Below are 18,966 nucleotides of genomic sequence, written 5' to 3' on the forward strand. Positions count from 1 at the left end.
GTGGGTAGAATGCAAACTCACCACATGAATATGACCCCTTATTAAAAGGTCAGTAAACGCTTTCTGTGTTCAGACAAAAGATGGATATCACAATTGCCCAAGTGCTGCAGTCCCCCTGGACATCTCAGTAGTCCACAGCTGCCGTAAGAATTTTATCCTCATAGGCAATAAATAACATGTACCAAGAGAATTGTCTTAGTGCAGTAATTTATTTAAATGTAAAATATAAAAAAATGATATATACCACTCACCTTTAATGGTGCCGCAAACAAGCACTAATATAGACAGCCTTTGAATACAGACAGATGTTCCCCCGCCACTCCGATCCCCCGAGCCGGCATGCATTCCAAGACTCGGAAGTGATGTCCTGGAAGTGATGTCACTTCCAGGATAAACCAGATGTGACGCCTGTAGTCCCGCCTCAATGTGTTTAGCAGCACGACGTCTTCATAAAACTCTATGCTGCCATGTTACTGGAGTCTCTTAAATCCCAGTGGTTATAATATTACCTAATTTAGGGAAAAACTATGTACATTACCTCAGAAGAAAATACCAATAACACTCTCTATATTTAGTACTGAATACCAGACTTACTACATCAAGTCTTTTCCTATAGGTTGGATAAACTGTGACCATACTGGATTCCTGAGCAAAATAATTGTGTACTGTCTAAAAGGGCCAAATGTATTGACTGAATTACCAAAGATTATTTTAAGTTTCACATGGATGTCTGTCAATGCAATAGACATGCCTGAGAGGTTTACAATCAGGCAGGGATGGACTGGCCATTGGGACTACAGGGAGTTTCCCGGTGGGCTGATGGCTCAGTGGGCCGGCTTCAGTGACAGCGGACCGCCGCCCCCCTCCGCTTCTCTGTCTCTCCCTTCCCGCAGCGCTCACCTCCTCTCCCTCCCTGCAGCGCTCAACTGGGGGGACCAGAGAAGCAGGGGGAGGACCAGAGGAGCATGGGTGAGGGGACAGACAGCCGACTCAACAGCTATGGCCTGGGAGTTTCTCACTTCTGCCTAATCTTGTCCCATAAGGGGGGGGGGCACCAAACTGATCCTTTCCCCCAGGTTAAATAATGTCTAGCTTCCCCACTGGTACTGCCTATAAAAGTACCAGTACCAGCCGTTCTACTTTAATAAAGTAGAATGGCTAGTGGCTAGTGAAGGGGGAGAGGGGGCTTGGGTGGCCCGGGGGGGGGGGGTGCGGGAGTTGTCCGGCCGCCATGGTAGAGACCTGTCAAAGTGGGCCAGTCTGGATGAAGTCCAGGGCCAAATTTTTGTCCCAGTCCAGCCCTGCAATCAGGTGTCTACATTCTTGTCAAATCCATGAGAAATTACATCTGAACCTCAGCACTACAGCAAGCCACTGCTCTACAGCATATTCTCAACCATAGATATTATATTATGAATCCGATTATCATAGCAGTTAATAAATATGTACCCCCTGGTGTATGTTAGTTTATTTTAAGGACCCCCAACATGTGTATGTTTAATGGCCATACACTCTAAATACTGTATTTAAATGCAAGTTTTCAAACATTAATACAATTTGTTTTGGATAAGATTTAGTCCTTATTAAACTTTCAACCTGGCATTCTGAGATTATTTGTCGAGCAGATGTACCTTTATTATATCTGCCTCTGGTACTTCACATATTGCATTGAGAACCAGCACTACAGAGAAAAATGTTTCTGGTTTATGATGAAAACAATGTGCAGGTCAATCTAGTGCCCCAATTCTCTTTATAAAGAATGCATCATGTCTATGCAGAGTTTACTATGTCCCTTGAAGCTATTACATGCAGACATCACAGATGTAACCAGGTCAGAAGTACCATACTTAATATCTGTTTGTACATTCAGTGGAATGTTGCTGCTTGCAGTAGGAGAAGGCAATAGTTCAGACACAAAAGAGTTGATTTACTAAAGCAAATGGGCTGTTAAGTTTGCAAGGGAATTCACACTATGCAAGGGAATCAAAGCAAATGAAATAGTAAATGAGATGAAAATTCACATTTCAAAGAATGCCCAAGCAGAGCTTCACTTCGTTCAATAAACTCTGGGGAAAATTTCCTTGAAAAGTGCAACTTCCCTTGCAAAGTGAACAGTCTATTTGCATTTTGTAAATCAACCCTAAAGTTTTGCATTTTTTTTTAGTGTTTTTCTCATTACTTGTTGTCTTGTATATCATACACATCTCATGAATCTTTGTTAAGTTTATCAGCCTAGGGACTGACAGATGCAGACAGGTGTTCAAAGCCCGTTTGACAGCCCTTTTGAGATCCACTTGCACTTTTTTCCTTCAGCCTATGTCTGAAGCAAATAGCTCAGAGAGCTTTGTGCAGCTGTAGATGAACTTTTAGCCACAGTTTGAAGGGTTTGCCAAACTCTATAGGGCACTGCAATGATAGTATACATGGGCATTTGGGGATAAAGGCAAAATTAAGTGAACAGGGCAAAGTACAGTAACCATCTGTGGTGTAACTAACATATCTAACAACTGGATGGATTTTACCAACCTCTAGACATCAAAATAATGCTCAGTAATAATCATAAAATAAACATCATGCGTGCTGGACGTGTGAGAACCTCAGAAAGAATATTTTCATGAGATGTTAAACATAGAAGTTCTGCAGTATTTTTTCTGACCAAACTTATGTAAAATGAACATGTCAATCAAAAAAAGTAATCCCACTCACAAATGCACCTTGCAAAGAACTGGTTAAAGCAAGAAGTCTTTACATGTTCCCAGATAGTAGAAGCAGTCACAATAGACCTTGATCTGAGAGTTCAACCTCTAAAGCCTCGTACACACGCACGGTTTTCTCGGCAAGAACCAGCAAGAAAACTGATGGCAGAGCTTTCTTGCCGAGTAAACCGTGCGTGTGTACGAGGCTTTCAGGTTTCTCGTTAAGAAAACTGCCCAGAATTTCGACAAGAAAAATAGAGAACCTGATTCTCGGCAGGGTTTTCCTGCCAAGAAACCCGAGCACCTGTATACTTACCTAATGGTGTTGCACTGACTTTTTTATCACTTGCCTGACGAAGAGGTCCTGCGTGGCCTCGAAACGTTGCACTTCTTGTGATGTTTTCTGTGCAATAAAACTTTTGGACGTTATATATGATCCGTGGTGTGCTGGCGAATATGTTCATGTGGTTGATTGTTCCAGTACCCAGCTGGTGATCGCTTCAGCACCCATTTTTGTATTTATGAGCCGTTTCCCCAGGAAGGTGTGCGATTAGAATATTTATTAGACTGTATACTTACCTGTCGCCGTGGAAACCCGCGCATGCTCAGAATGACTTTGACGCATGCGCGGTAGCTTCCTAGGCATAGGTAGGGTGTAGCAAGATGGCGGCGATGGCATCGAATGTGACGAGCGCATGCTCGTCGTAGTCGATGACGTCACCGCATTTGTGCTATTCAAAAGAACGACGGTTCTTTTGAATGGAGTGTCTGTACACAACGTTTTTTTCCTGATGAGATTCTGGGCCGTGTTTACAGGCCTTAACTCTGCAGAAGAGGGTATGTCAGGTGGACTCAAAGTTGGTAAACATGTTAAAGCTGCACCTTCTCACTATATCTACCAATGGCCTGCTCACCTGGCCTCTACCTCCGCAAGCACAGTTTCAAATAATGCAATCTTTTTGGCAACTGGCATAACTGTTTCACAGGAAAATCAACTTTGTAAAGTGATAATGAGAGGTTACAGAAAGCCAAAAAGCAGCCTAAACATCTTAGTAAACTTAATTTTTAAAGGCCTGGAGTGGAACATCAGGGCAATTTCAATGTTGGAATTATAATCAGTAAAGACCATCCTATGCAGTGGCGGAACTACCGCCATAGCAACCCATGCGGGCGCTATGGGGCCCGCAGCCGAGTGAGGATCAGGGGGGCCCGGTGAAGGGAAGAGAGAGGAGAAGAAGAGGCGAGCTGAGGGCCCCATGGCCACTAGGGGGCCCCATCAGGGTTGCCAGCCTTGGTAAAAGCAGGGACAGTTTGTTGGTATCAGTGTTTTTATGACATCTATCACTGAATTGGCCACTACCGACATCATTTTGATGTACAAATCTCGAGATTGTAGCTGCCCCGCCTCTTCACTGCCTTCTCAGCCAATGGGAGCACAGTGTACACTCCCCCTTCTCCAGCGCGGCTTTTTTGACATACGAGCAGGAGATGCCGACTGCTGGAGAGATGAGAGGGAGGAGGGGACAGCCTGCAGTGTGGGGTGGATTGCTGCCTGAAAAAGGTAAGCTGGCTGAGCTGGAAGAATTGTATTATCAGTGCTTACCTATCCTGGTGAGGAGGGGGAGGGGGGAGGCTGTGTAGCAGCAGGGCTCCTCTTGCTGTTAGATCGTTTTTCTGTGTGTGAGAAGTGCCATGCTTCTGGGAGAAGGATGGGCTGAACTTCTCCAATCTCTGCTACATCTCCCTACTCATCACCTGCCCACCAATACACAGGCACAGCCTCCTCCTCTCCTGTATTACCACATGTGAGCTGCTGGGGCACTACAAGTACCAGCATGGCAGAAGGGGCAGGAGCAGTGTGTTCAATCAGGATGATTTGTGGAAAAAAAGTGCTGGTGTGTGTATATATCGATAAATATATATCTATATATACACACACCAGCACTTTTTTTCCACAAATCATCCTGATAGAACACACTGCTCCTGCCCCTTTCTGCCATGCTGGTACTTGTAGTGCCCCAACAGCTCACATGTGGTAATACAGGAGAGGAGGCTGTGCCTGTGTATTGGTGGGCAGGTGATGAGTAGGGAGATGTAGCAGAGATTGGAGAAGTTCAGCACATCCTTCTCCCAGAAGCATGGCACTTCTCACTATATATATATATATATGCGGTCCATCCATTAAGGGCACCACCCCCTCTATGTAGAATGTATAGATTCATGCATTGCATGAATCTATCCATGGCCACCCCCAATTCAGGTGTCCATCCCCTTTTAGGACGCTGGGTGCCTAAATTGCGGGGGGGGGGGGGTTTGAAGCATCTGATTAGAGCCCTAGGCTCTAATGGGCTTCACATTAGGGTGGGCTTGGAGCGCAGAGCACTCAGAGGGTTTAGAAAAGCAAATTGATGTTTGCTTTTCTAACAATGAACCGGCTCTCCGCCAATCAGGAAGTGCGGGTCTGATACCCATCATGTGTATGGCTGGAAGGACAGGCGCTCCTATTGGACGCCTAGCAGGAGAAAAGAAGAGGTGCAGGGAGTAAGCAGCTCGCTGCTGCCCGTCCCACATCTCAACGCCATCACCCACTGCCTGACCTGCCACCAAGATGGGGCAAGTGTTGGTCAGACAACAGGGGTGGGGGGTGCTGAGGGTCACAGTGGCTGCATTTAATGGCACGGTGGCTGCATCTGTGCCCCATCAAATGCAGCCAACTGTGCCCCATGTGGGGGGCTGAGGGTCACAATGGCTGCATTTGATGGGGCACAGTTGGCGGCATTTGATGGGGCACAGTTGGCGGCATTTGATGGGGCACAGTTGGCGGCATTTGATGGGACACAGTTGGCTGCATTTGATGGGGCACAGTTGGCTGCATTTGATGGGGCACAGTTGGCTGCATTTGATGGGGCACAGTTGGCTGCATTTGATGGGGCACATTTGGCTGCATTTGATGGAACACAGTTGGCTGCATTTGATGGAACACAGTTGGCTGCATTTGATGGGGCACAGTTGGCTGCATTTGATGGGGCACAGTTGGCTGCATTTGATGGGGCACAGTTGGCTGCATTTGATGGGGCACAGTTGGCTGCATTTGATGGGGCACAGTTGGCTGCATTTGATGGGGCACTGTGGCTGCATTTGATGGGGCACAGTGGCTGCATTTAATGGGGCACAGTGAGGCTGCAATTGTTTGCCCATGAGAGGCTTCTGGTGAATTTAGTGGGTCACCAACTCTAAGCCACTCAGCATGTCACGGAGCTTGGTGCCTCTCCGCATGGGTTTGCCCACATTCATGTTGCATAAAAAAAAAGATGGTGGCCATCTCTAAGCCCGGGGGCCCCATAATCTTCTATTGCCTGGGGGCCCCATAATCTCCTATTGCCCGGGGGCCCCATGAGTTGTCAGTCCGCCCCTGGCTGTCCGTATCAGCAGAGAGCGGAATTGCCCGCTGTAATAGCTTTCATTAGAACTTCCAGTGTTCCCGGGGCTCATGTCACATAGCTCCACCTCTTGGTCCGGCACCTTTGATCGACAGAACGCCGGTCCAGTGTCGGACATGTGACGTCATCAAAGGCGTTGGGCTAAGAGGTGGGGCTATGTGACGATGAGCCCCGTGAAGTCGGGAAATTCAAATGAAAGCTATTACAGCGGGCAATCCCGCTCTCTGCTGATCCGGCCGGCTTGCCTCTTCCTCTGCACAGGTGAGGCTGTATTGGGCACAGGCAATGCTGTATTGGGCACAGGTCACGCTATATGGGGCACAGGCAGTTCAGACTGTATTGGGCACAGGCAGGCCAGGCTGTATTGGGCACAGGTCACGCTATATGGGGCACAGGTCACGCTATATGGGGCACAGGTCACGCTGTATAGGGCACAGGTCACGCTGTATGGGGCACAGGTCACGCTGCATTGACACTAGGGCGGCTCTGGGGGGCCCCATACAACATTTTGCTATGGGGCCCTGTGATTTCTAGTTACGCCCCTGATCCTATGTCCTCTGTCTCCAGCAGCTATGTTTTTTCCCATCCAGAATGTACCAAAGACATATTTTCCTATTTGTGTAGTAAAGTAGTTTCTCCTGGACTTTGGAGTTCTGGCAACTTTAGTTAATGGTGGATCCAGATAAATGATATCCGCATTGCAATTCCTGTCTGCCACATTTCTTCACTACTAGTGTCTAGAGTGATTTTCGAGAAAAACTGCTTTGGGACTTGTATAAATATATACTAAATATATAATAAATACTGTATGTGAACCTGTTCATGATTGTTAAACCTATATTTGCACATTGCTAAACTGTTCAATTGCAGTTTGCACTTTTGCCATACATGGCCCTTCACATTTTCTGCTTATAGTAATGGTACAATGCTAGTATCAATATACTCTTCTGTTAAGTGTTAATAAATGGAGCTTGGACCTCATCCCTCTTGGGGCAGCCATTCACAGCTAATAGGAGAGGCTGTCAGATTTTAAATAAAATGGTTTTACGATATGTTAGTTCTTGCTTTCGTACCTCATGTGTATGAAACTCTCTGAGAATTAAGGATTGAGATGGTAACTTGAGGGGTTCATAACAAAGTGAGAAAGACACATACAATATATGGTCAGAGTTTCTGGTGAGTTGTTTGTGTGGCTGGTGGAGGATATACAGAGTGGAGTGTCTCTACGAGATGGACTACCTTAAGTCCTATTAGATCATGGCCATTGCCAAAAAGGTTAAAGAAATGCTAGACCTTGGTCTAATGAGAGAGCTTTTTAGGGGATGAAGAAACCCTGTGTAGAAACCCTGTACTCAAGGTCCCTGACTATAGAAAATGATTATTGTTCAGAATATTGTCTCTAGTGTGGTACTGGAGGCTGTTTCAGAACAAGTAATAATAGGATCTATCTGAGCAGAAAGCTGACACCTGAGTAAAAAAAAAAAAAAAAAAAGTGGGCACTGCATGCTTGGTGGAATTATCTGCTGGGTTGTCAGCTCATTACAGACTACTCTTACTTCCAATGGATAGCACAAGCCAAGGAGTGAAATTCAAGGGTCATCCATTTTATTTTGGCTTTGTATTGGAATCCTTGAACATGGACATTTATATTCACCCCCTTCACCTTATCAGACCACCTATCAAAATAAACATTCATGGAAAGCAAAAGTAAGCCTCCTCATCTTCTTGCCTGCCTGCATCATGTGCTGCCAGGAAAAACAGTTGGCTGACAAAGATTCTTCTGGAAGGTTCAAAGTTTGTGGCCATTGCCACTGGGAGAAGCGGGCACTTCTGCCTTCCAAAGCCTCACCATAAGTCTAACTTTTATGGGGATTGGGTGGTCAAGCTTTTTTCTCAATGTACGACAAGTAGGGGATGGTTGTGGAACTATCATGACATCTCAAATGTCTTAATTATAACCATCCAATTATCCAACCAATCCAATAACCAACCAATTATTGCTTCTCGGCCTTTTGGCTAAGATCAAGTGTAGTATCTGTTCTTATCAGTTGTCAGTGGAGCGCTGAAGCACCGCCTATATGGGGAGGGTGGATGCAATCCAATGACGTCATTGCACCTGGAAGGATGGTTTCAGCAGGGACTACGCCATGCTGCCCGACAGATACTGGGGGCCGGCCTATGGTTGCGTCTGAGACATCTGAAAGGGTGCTCCTGGTGAGGATGGGTGGCTGCTCTTGGTCTGGTCTTTTTGCCGAGTTCTAGTCCGGTCTTCTGGCTGGCCGGTGTAAGTACTTTCCCTGTCAGCGATCCGGTAGGAGGAGCTGGTACTGCCCTGTAATGGGTCGGGGTAGGGCCATGCAAATCCGCCGGGTTAACGGAGGGTCTGGAGGGGCTAGTATTGGCGGAGGCTGCCAACTGGAGCGGCAGTTCTCCCTAAGAAAACCTTGAAGGGCTCTCTAGCTGGCAGGGGCGGAGGGCTGCACTGGCCGGTCGGGGGCTTAGATATGGAACAGGAAAAGCCTATGGTGCATGTGCCCCTGGAGTGGCAGTCCAGGGGTACCGGAAAGATCACTGTGAGTGAACTTCACATTGATTTGACTGGTACCATGGTCACTGCACCAATACACGCTTTTTTTAGCACCTGCCTCCTGGGCGGGGCCTTTTGGCTGGGACCGGAGGAATTTTTTATTCCTGGCCGGAGGGCCTGGTCAGTGTAGAACACAATGACCACTTCTTTCACTCTCCTCTCCACTATCCCTTTCCCCCACTTTGTTTTATTTATTAGACTATGTTTGTCACGTTTTTGTCTTTTTTTGTTTGTGCACGTTATTTGTTCACTGTGTGACTAGTAGGGGGCGGGGTCCTCGGGCCAGCCCTGAACGTTTTTGGAGTGGGTGGACATGGCCTTCTGGCTTAGTTCGCCTGCTCTCATGGGGTCTCCCTTCGGGGGAGCCCCACCTAGTACTGGGAGGGTTCTGCTTCGGCAGTCCTTCCAAGGAAGTTGGGTCCGTCTCGGCTTCGGTTGCTCGGACCACAGTACCTCAGTCCCCGTCTGGAGCCTAACGCCCCGGGGGATCAGGGTTTGGGTCCTTTTTTACAGGAGGACCACTTGACGTTGCACCCTTCTGCACATTTTTGTGACCACTCTTTATGTGTGTGCACATTTTTTCTGCACCGGGTGAAGTTTTTTGGGTGTGTTTCACACGCCATAGGCTTTTAAAAAAAAAGTTCTGAATTATAACCATGACTATAATTTTTTCTGTCCAATAAACCTCCTACAAAACTCATTAGAAGCATAGACTGTATACAACCTGTAGTGCAGTAGCAATTTAGAAATCTAGACTGTAATTTCAGATGGCTGATGATGCTCAGTCCAGGTTTGTAGTAACACATAATATGACCTCCAGCCAGGCAGGTTTAGCTAGTTTCATTCTCAGATTGATGCATCTGTACAATGAGTTAACCTATCCATATGTTTACGAAGCTGAAGGATATCACAGTTGACTACACTTTTTAATATTTGTCTGACTAAATAAAAAGAAAAAGGATATAAAAAAGGGGTCCTGACCATGAAAAACAATTAAAAGAAAAAATATGTACCAAACCACTATACATTCTTTTTCGAACAACTACTTTCTACGAGTATTTATTTTATGAGTATATATGTAGGGCTTAGGAGGGAGGTTATACATTTATGAAGGGCAAACCTCTGTGATAACATTCGCAGGTAGTCCCACACCATTATTTATAATCACAAAGGAGAAAAAACAATACTGCCTTATACTGAAAATAACACAGTTGCTTGACTATTGTATAAAATAGCACATCTTAAACTATAACATGAGAATGTATTATCTTAATTGGAAACCATTAGGAAATGGGTCAAAATATAACTACATGGTTTTTGCTTGGTGTACATTAAGCACATACTTTTTTGTGCTTTAAATTAATATTAAATGTGATTGGTCTTCCAAAAAGTATGACCTTCTTATAGCCTTTAACAGGAACAGTTAATTAATAATTTAGCATACTGTCCCCTATCGTTGTTCTCATCTTTTGCTTTGTGATTCTCATTATCTTACTCTGTAGTCACTTGCTGTAGCAAGAACTCTGGATGACCCACTCACACAACTGACTTCATTAGTTACCTCCCTATAACAAATACGGAATACTTTGGTAGGCTAAAACATTCAGATGCCTTTAATAACTGGATGCAATGAGTGATCATCACTGAACACCACTGCCATGAGAACAGTGCTTAAAAAGTTTTTTACTTTCTGCAAGTGTGACAGGTATAGAAGAAGTCTCACTAGATACATTTTGGTTCCTCCTGCCCCCAGGGAACAAATTGTATGAAGCTATTTTAATTGGTTCTGTGATTACCGAGCAGCATGGTCTGACAGCTTGCCCCCACCCACCGCTATCAGACCGTGCTAAGGGAAGGAGATGAATACTTAATTTGTTGTGATGGGGCCAGCCAGTAACAGCGCAGAGGAAAGGGGGTGGGAAACACCAAAGCACATAGAGGACGCAAGGGCAGTGACTGACAGCTCACAGCAGAGAAGGTGCAAAGACACACACACAACCCAAAATCATATAGTCATTGGTAAAATACTAACCCCTACTATTTACAAATATATATCATATCATATCCTATGTGTCCTCCAACAACTTAAATGATAAAAAAAAAATGCAAAAAAGAGAAAAAGAAAAAATTATCAGCAACATTCCAACAATATAGTCTGAAACTCCTGTGATATATTTGTGTCCTTAGGGCAAATACACAGCTGTTTTGCTGGATTATTAACAATCTATACTGGTGCAAATAAAATCTCCTTGTCTGTGCAACCACCACCATCAGATGTGCTCTCACCTGAAGGATTGAACATTACATATAAAAACTCGGTCATACAGGCTTGTGTCTTCTGCAGGACAAATATAAAACTTCCAGGTTCCTCCTAAATTTATTGGGACCTCCACTGGACTGAGCCTTAATTCCAATGGATGGCCCTCCCCTGTATCAGGTGGCTGGGGTTTCCGGAGATGGTATGGAGCAGGGTAGTGCTGGAGGTGCAGCACTGTGCTCGTCTTGATCGACCGCCTGATGTTTTGGTCCTTCATGTGGGAGGGAATGATTTGGGTGTCAGGCCAATAGGGGAATTGATGTTGGCCATTAAAGCAGATTTCATGACTCTCCTTTTGGCTTTTCCTGGTGTGGTCGGACATAGTGGTCAGGACATCTTGGCGCATGGCTAGGTCCGTAGGGATGGTGAATAAAGCAAGGATTAAGGTGAACAAGGTGGTGGGGAGATTCGTGGCTCGTAACGGGGGCCTGGCGATCAGACACACTGAGTTGGAGGTCAATGCGGGTTTGTACCATAGGAGGCGACGGAGTGCACCTGTCGGAAGTAGGGATTAAATTGTGGGCATTGGGTCTTCAGGAAGGGATGCAGAGGGCCCTGTGGGTGTGGAATGGCACTTATGGTTAAGGGGTTATCCTTGTGGGCTGTGGCGGTGTCCTTGGTCTTTGATGGTGATGGAAGTGGTGGGGGGTCCATCTGTGATATGGGCCCCTCTGGGGTATTCCAGTGGAACGGTGTCTGCTGGAATACTGTTAATGGTTGCACTGCGGAAAAAGGGGTGTCTCCGAGCTGTGATGCGGCTGGAGGCCTGGTATGGAAAAAGGTCACGCAGTGTAGTGGTGGTAAAGCTACGTTTTTGGGGTGCCGTCAAAGACCAACAGGCTGTGTGTGTGTTTAAAATGTTCCTGTTAAAAATGTTATTTGAAATTATTTAATTAATTATGTAATTATTTCATTATTTTGGTTAATAAAAAGGCTGCTATGGCCAGTTATACTCCAAACTCAGGTGTCGTCTCTTTACTGGGGGGGGTTTTAAGGAAGGGTATGTGGGGCTGTGAAAATGTGGAAATGGGTGTTGATGGGGGTTTATCCAGACTACATGGGTCATGGGCAGCTTTACCATCTGAAAAGATAAAGAGCCTCATCCAGAAATATCACAATAGACTTCAAGATGTCATTGATGTTAAAGGGGGTAATACACAGTATTAAGAATGGGGGTATGTAAACTTTTGATCAAGGTCATTTGGGTAGTTTATGTTGTCTTTATGATTTAAAAAGAGTAAAACACAGTTGATTGATAATAAATGGCTTTAGCCAAACACTAACCATGAGTGAAAGAAAAGTTTTTGTGTTATCATTCATATTCTCAGAAAAATGGCCAAGAAATAAATTCTGCCAGAGTATGTAAACTTATGAGCACAACTGTACTAACCTCAATCAGTTGGGAAGAATGAGAATTGCCATACCGTGCATTCTGTGGTCCCTCCACCTTAAAATATGTGGCTGTAACAATTGCAAAACTGTCCTCTTTGCACTTTCTTTTCCACAAATGATTTGTTCTTAACAAAATTTCATTCTGATCACAATGGGCCAGGTTAACAGATAAAATGCCTTCCAGGGCATCACTGTTCAAGTAACATTGCAGATCAAACTATCATGTTAAAAGCCAGGATTTCCAGTCATTTCATACTTCATCACTTTTGCTTTTTTATCTGCAAGCTCAAACAAGCCTTCATTTTCATTTGTCTGATCTTCCCTGGCAAGTAAACACATGATGTCACACCATACAATGCCTTCAGCAAATCCCTCAAAACATCCTCTGTTTATGAAACTGGTCATTATTTCGCAAAATCATTACCCATTAAGTATTGTCTACAATATTTTGTAACATCTTAGCAAGATCTTCTGTATTCAGGTTGTTTGTATCTTTGGCTCTCTGAAAATCTCTCCCCTCTCATCGCCCTCCTTCCCCTTTATTATTTATTTATTTTTGTTTTTTTCTCTTCCCCACTTTTTTTCGTCCCTCTTTCTCCAACCCCCTTCTTTTTCTTTTCCCCATACACACCTATTAAAATGCCAAAAACTTGGTGAACACTGGATTAGTACACAGGACTGACAAAATATTCTTTCTGAGAGACATAAGTGGTTAATGTAAGTGTCATTTTAAAGGAGGTTTGGAAGCAAATAAAGTGTTTTAAAGGATAAAGCACTTTTTTTGGAATCTCTTTCCTTTAAATGTAATGGTGTGGATGAGATAAGTAGAGATCTGGAGTAAAAAGTGGCCTGATTTCACTTAAAGCGGTTGTAAACCCTCGGCTACTTTTTCTATTTTTTAGTTATTCTATTAGCCAAGGTCATTGCAATGCTTATTACATTTATTATTTAAAAAAACGAGGCCCGCAAATACCTGTTGGCTAGCGTTCTTTTTTTCACTGTTTCTGGGTATAGAAATCGCCATTCTAGCTCCTGTTCATTGCTTCTCTTTCTGATGTCACTTCCGCCCTTACTGGGTCTCTGTTAGAAATCTTCCGCATGCATCGTACCGCCGTAACCAAGCCTCGATCTGGATTGCCGTTACCACGGCAACCAATATACTCGTTCCTATGTCTGAGGCTGCAGTGTTGTTCAGTCACATGGGAGGGGGAGGAGTTATCAGAAACAGGAGGACTCACTCATGGAGCTCGCTCACATTTACTGCCGGAAATGTAGATGAAAACTCGGCAAGGCTTCAAATGGCCGGATTTGCGGGGCTAAGCGCGGTGACGTCATCAAAACTAAAAAAAATAATTTACAGCTAATGACGGTGGTGAGTAAACTTTCACATGCAGCGATCAGCTGCTTGTGTTATGTGCTAATTTTTTCAATAATGTTATATCCGAGGGTTTACAACCACTTTAACCGCTTCAGCCCCGGACCATTTTTGTGGTCAAAGACCAGGCCACTTTTTGCGATTCCGCACTGCGCAGCTTAAACTGACAATTGCGCAGTTGTGCGACATGGCTCCCAAACAAAATTTATGTCCTTTTTTTCCCACAAATAGAACTTTATTTTGGTGGTATTTGATCACCTCTGCGATTTTTATTTTTTGCGCTATAAACAAAAAAATAGAAACATTTTGAAAAAAAATCTATATTTTTAACTTTTTGCTATAACGAATATCCCCAAAAAATATATATATATAAAATAATTTTTCCTCAGTTTAGGCCGATACGTATTCTTCTACATATTTTTGGTAAAAAAAAAATCGCAATAAGCGTTTATTGATTGGTTTGCGAAAAAGTTATAGCGTCTACAAAATAGGAGACTGTTTTATGGCATTTTTATTAATATTTTTTTTTACTAGTTATGGCGGTGATCAGCGATTTTTATTGGGACTGTAACATTATGGCGAACACATCTGACACTTTTGACACCATTTTGGGACCATTGTCATTTTTACAGTAATCAGTGCTATAAAAATGCACTGATCACTGTAAAAATGACACTGGCAGTGAAGGGGGTTAACCACTAGGTGACGCTTCAGGGGTTAAATGTTCCCTAGGAAGTGATTCTTACTGTTAGGAGGCGTGGCTACATGTGACACATCACTGATGACCGTTCCTGATCACAGGGAACGGTCATCAGTGACAGTGTCACTAGGCAGAATAGGGGAATGCCTTGTTTACAAAGGCATTTCCCCCTTTCTTCCCTTGCCGACCGCAATTTGCGGGACTCCCGGGAACAGCGAGTTCCCGGGACCCGCGGCCACACTCGCTGGGCAGCAGATTTAAAGGGACGTACATGTACGCCAATCTGCCTGCCCATGCCATTCTGTCAACGTAAATAGTCGTGCGGCGGTCGGAAAGCGGTTAAAGGAGAAAACACATCCTATGAACCTTGATAAAGACTTTAACCATATTTTATCCGGTGTAGCTTCACAGGTGCTGGTGGAAGTTTAACCACTTCCCGCCCGCCATATAGAAATATGAAATATGATGTCGGGAAAGTGGTTCTGTTATCCTGACCGGACGTGATCAGGATAACAAGCCTGTGCGTGCCCGTCGGGGGAAGGGGGGGGTTGCAGCGTGGCGATCGTTGGTGCTGTGTGTCAGGCAACTATAATTTCTCCCATGTAAGTTGATATTGCTTTTTTCTATTTTCTTTTTCTTTTTATTCAGAGGCGCCCCTTTCCTTGTCTTACTTGGGCACCGATAGGTGGCACGGATAGGCATCACTGATAAATAATATATTTGGGTGTATGCTGTTATGGAGAGAGTAGTGTGTACTGGACAATTGTTTACAATCACCTTTCACCTAACCACTGTCACCTATATTAATTAATTTAATACGGTTTTAGTTTTATTATTTATTCAATCCATCCAAATGTGTGCCTTCCCCTTTCCCTGTGTTCAGTACTACTGTGAGATTTTTATGTGTTCTTTATACTGTATATAATGCACTTTATGTTCCCATAAATTATATTGCACATGCACACTCTTTGACCCCTTCCCCTGTTCCACTATATAAGTCTGCACCTCCATCCCATTCTCTATGCTTGAAAAAGGAGCACACCTGCCATACCACTGGCAGCAGGCACGCTCAGAAACACGTCACATGTTTGTGACTGCACTGCCCTACTCCACGCTGCCCCATGCTCTCCAAACTTCACTCTGGACTACACCTGAACCGCATGGGCGTCTTTCACCCTTCAGCAGTTATCAGTATAGACCTAAGGACTACCACCTAATACAGGGTGAAGCGGCGTGCTGACATCATCACTGCATACAGAGTCCCGGAGTGAACGGGCTGTGTTAGCCGACTGGCTACAAATTTTCACATGCGATTTTTATATCTTCACATTGTAAGTGCGATTTTACTTATTTTATACATTAAAACGTTTTTACTGGATTACGCTATGTCAGACTTTTTCCTTCCACACTTGGCTGCCCTCATTCCTGACCATTTGTGAGTGGTTGGAGATCCATCTGACATCTGGGTAAGGACATCTTGTTACAGAGACCTCTAGGCTGGGTTTGAAAGCCACACGCCAACAGAAGATCTCTGGTTGGGACCTTCCCTTTCGGTAAGAGGCTGCTTTATTGGAAGGTGGAGGATTTCTTTTCTATCCCATCACTGTTCTGTGGTTCCTTTTTGGTTTGATGTCACCATTATACCTGTGGGAGAGCAGTATATTTCCAATTACCAAACCACCATATGAAGTGTCATTTCTTTTGAATATAGGACATTGATTTGCTCACCTTTTATTGGGACTTTTTTCATCATTTAATTCAAATAGGGTCACCTATTTGTCTTTATGATTTCAATATATTCATAGCACTAGTATTGCAATATATGCAGTTGTTGGTTTTTGTTTGAATCATTATATTAGTTGCGCAGCTTGTTTGTTCTACAATTGATACATGCTTCTCTCCGGGAAATGCCTAACTGCCTGCCATCCGGAAGTACATCTGCTCTCCTGTCCCCCTCAAAAGACATACGAATGCCCTAAAATCCAGACGAGGCGCATAAGACCTCCAACTGAAACGAAAAATTGGCAACCATGTAATATGCACATCAACAGCACAGAATAGAAAAACTCATTAAAAACTCATTAACACACAGTCCCTCCTTCCGATGGCCCCAAAACCAAACCTCCACATCAATCAGACAACAATTGTGGGCGCACATAAGAGCGGAATCGTCTAGATTCCCACTGACCTATTTTCCAAACTGCCGCTTAATCCAACCCGCACCGGGCAGCCTCAGTGGCCGCCCCAATCCGGAAGGAGTGTGAAGCAAATTGCTTGCCATCAAACTCTGCTGCGCCTAAACATTTCCTAAAGACCGTTACAAACTGAAATCTGGATAAGCAGGCCATGTCCCAATGCACAAAAAACGAATCCCCATTCCCCTCCCCCAGCTGGACGAGCGTAAAAAAATTCCTTAACCGCTCTCACCGGGCAAACGTCAGAACCCAGCAGTGCATAGAGCACCACCCGTACCCCTTTTCCCGCCTGATCCGTTTTGGACCGACGTAACCCCAACACTACGCTGTTACCCTCCACCTTCATGTCCTGAGCCACCAAGACATGAAGGGGAACCTTAAGTAAATTAGAACAATCTACTACCTTAATTTAACAACCAAATCCTAGTTTAGAATCTTTTGTAAAAATTGCTCAATCCTCAACTTATTATTAATTCTTGCAACCAAATCTGTAGGATTTTCTGTTAAATACTAAATACCATGTTGTTTACCATTATCTGAATTTTAAACAGCTCTTTACACAATCTTAATCAATAATTGTCTCTTTGTGCTTTGAATGACATATAATAACACATTTTCAGTTGTTTAGGCTAAAATATTCATAAACATTTACAGGCAGTATTAAACTTTATTTCCTCATTAAAGAACTTCTTTACACTCTGACATTAATTAACTAATTACCCTATGGAATATATCACAGTGATTATGGGACTCAAAGCATGCAGTTACTTGGTCTCTTGCTTTAAACTCATCCGGGACCCCCCTTGGGACCCCTCTGGCATCTATATCAGAGCCTACATCCCCAGTTTATCAACTATATTCCAACCCACAAATTCCCAGTGGTCACAATCATCACCTATATCACACATATATATATGGTTCCTGAACATATTACCCTGCCAGTCTAATGGAGGGAAGGAGATTAAAGTACAGTAATCAAATATATGAAAAAAGATATATAGTTTCATTCTGATGCGGGTGGCACAGTCCATCATATCTCATCTCCAGAGAATGTTTTGGAAGGAACTTCTTAATCATCACCCAATCACCAGGGAGTATACAGTGAATATCGGTACCTAAATTAGAATCTGAAATGCGAGAAAATACTCGTACATGGATATTAGTTAATTATTTTTCAAGAGCGGTCACATAATTTCTCAAAGTATCAGACTGTAATTGTAACTGTCATGGGTAAATAACAACCTAATCTAGAGACTGTTTCAAACAAGATTTAAAAGGGGATAATGAATGCTTCCCCCTTGGGGCCACTTTCCCACTACTCTGAGGGTGGTAAGGTATGTGAGACATCTAATGTGGTACCCAGGACCTTCCATATTTCTTTTGTAACTGTAGAAGTGAACGCAGGACCTTGATCACTCTCTATCACCTCAGTTACCCCATGGAGCCATCAACATACAAGGTTAGTTAAGGCATTGGGGTCGGGGCACACAGGACAGAGGGTAGATGAGCGATTCCACCTTCATGAGTTCAGAACAATCATGTTCATCCAGGGTAGGAGCATGTAGGTCTGCATCATTCTCTTCTTTCTGTGTTTGTCCAAAGACATGGCATGATACCCCCCCTGGAGACAAAACAAAGGAGAGAAGGGTTGGTGGGTTACAGAGCACAGAATCCGGCATGGGCAATGGGCGGTGGGCAGGAGAGGATGCCATCTGCGTACACAGGGGATAGAGGGGGTAGTGCAATACTGAGCACATGGGGTTGGGGCAGGATGGGACAGATTGGAGCAAGGCCTGTTTGCAGGGGGATGGACCTCCAGCACAGAACAGCATTCGGGCAGAGCCCATGCTTCCACAATAGCAGTGGTGTTGCTCAGCATACATACAGCAGCTTAAACCTTGGGCAGATCACCACCCGGTAGGTAATACCAACAGGAAAAGCAGCAGGGGCACATGGTCTTGAAGGGGCAATAACCGCAGTAACAGCCCTTGGGCACTACATTATAACAGTCAGGCAACAAGCCATATATGTATCAGGTCGTGGGTCACATACCACCATCAGGGTAGGTAGGTCATGGGAGGCTATCTCAGCTGAGGTGGCAGGGGCATTAAGTTGCGAAAGGGAAGGTTGGCCTGGAACTCAATGATAAATACAGGCAGGGCCCCACAGATCACACAATCTGACCGATAAAATGATAGAAATCAGTGAAGGCTGGTCATCATTCAACATCTAAATTAAGCTCAGCGTAAGAAAATAAGCTTCAA

General features: G+C 44.2%; 1 pseudogene; it reads left to right on the forward strand.

The window, feature by feature from the left end:
• The first annotated feature begins 8,132 nt into the window (after positions 1 to 8,132).
• Positions 8,133 to 8,239, forward strand: LOC120944509 (annotated as a pseudogene).
• Positions 8,240 to 18,966: the final 10,727 nt, after the last annotated feature.

The sequence above is a fragment of the Rana temporaria genome, chromosome 6 (assembly GCF_905171775.1).
Source record: "Rana temporaria chromosome 6, aRanTem1.1, whole genome shotgun sequence".
NCBI lineage: Eukaryota > Metazoa > Chordata > Amphibia > Anura > Ranidae > Rana > Rana temporaria.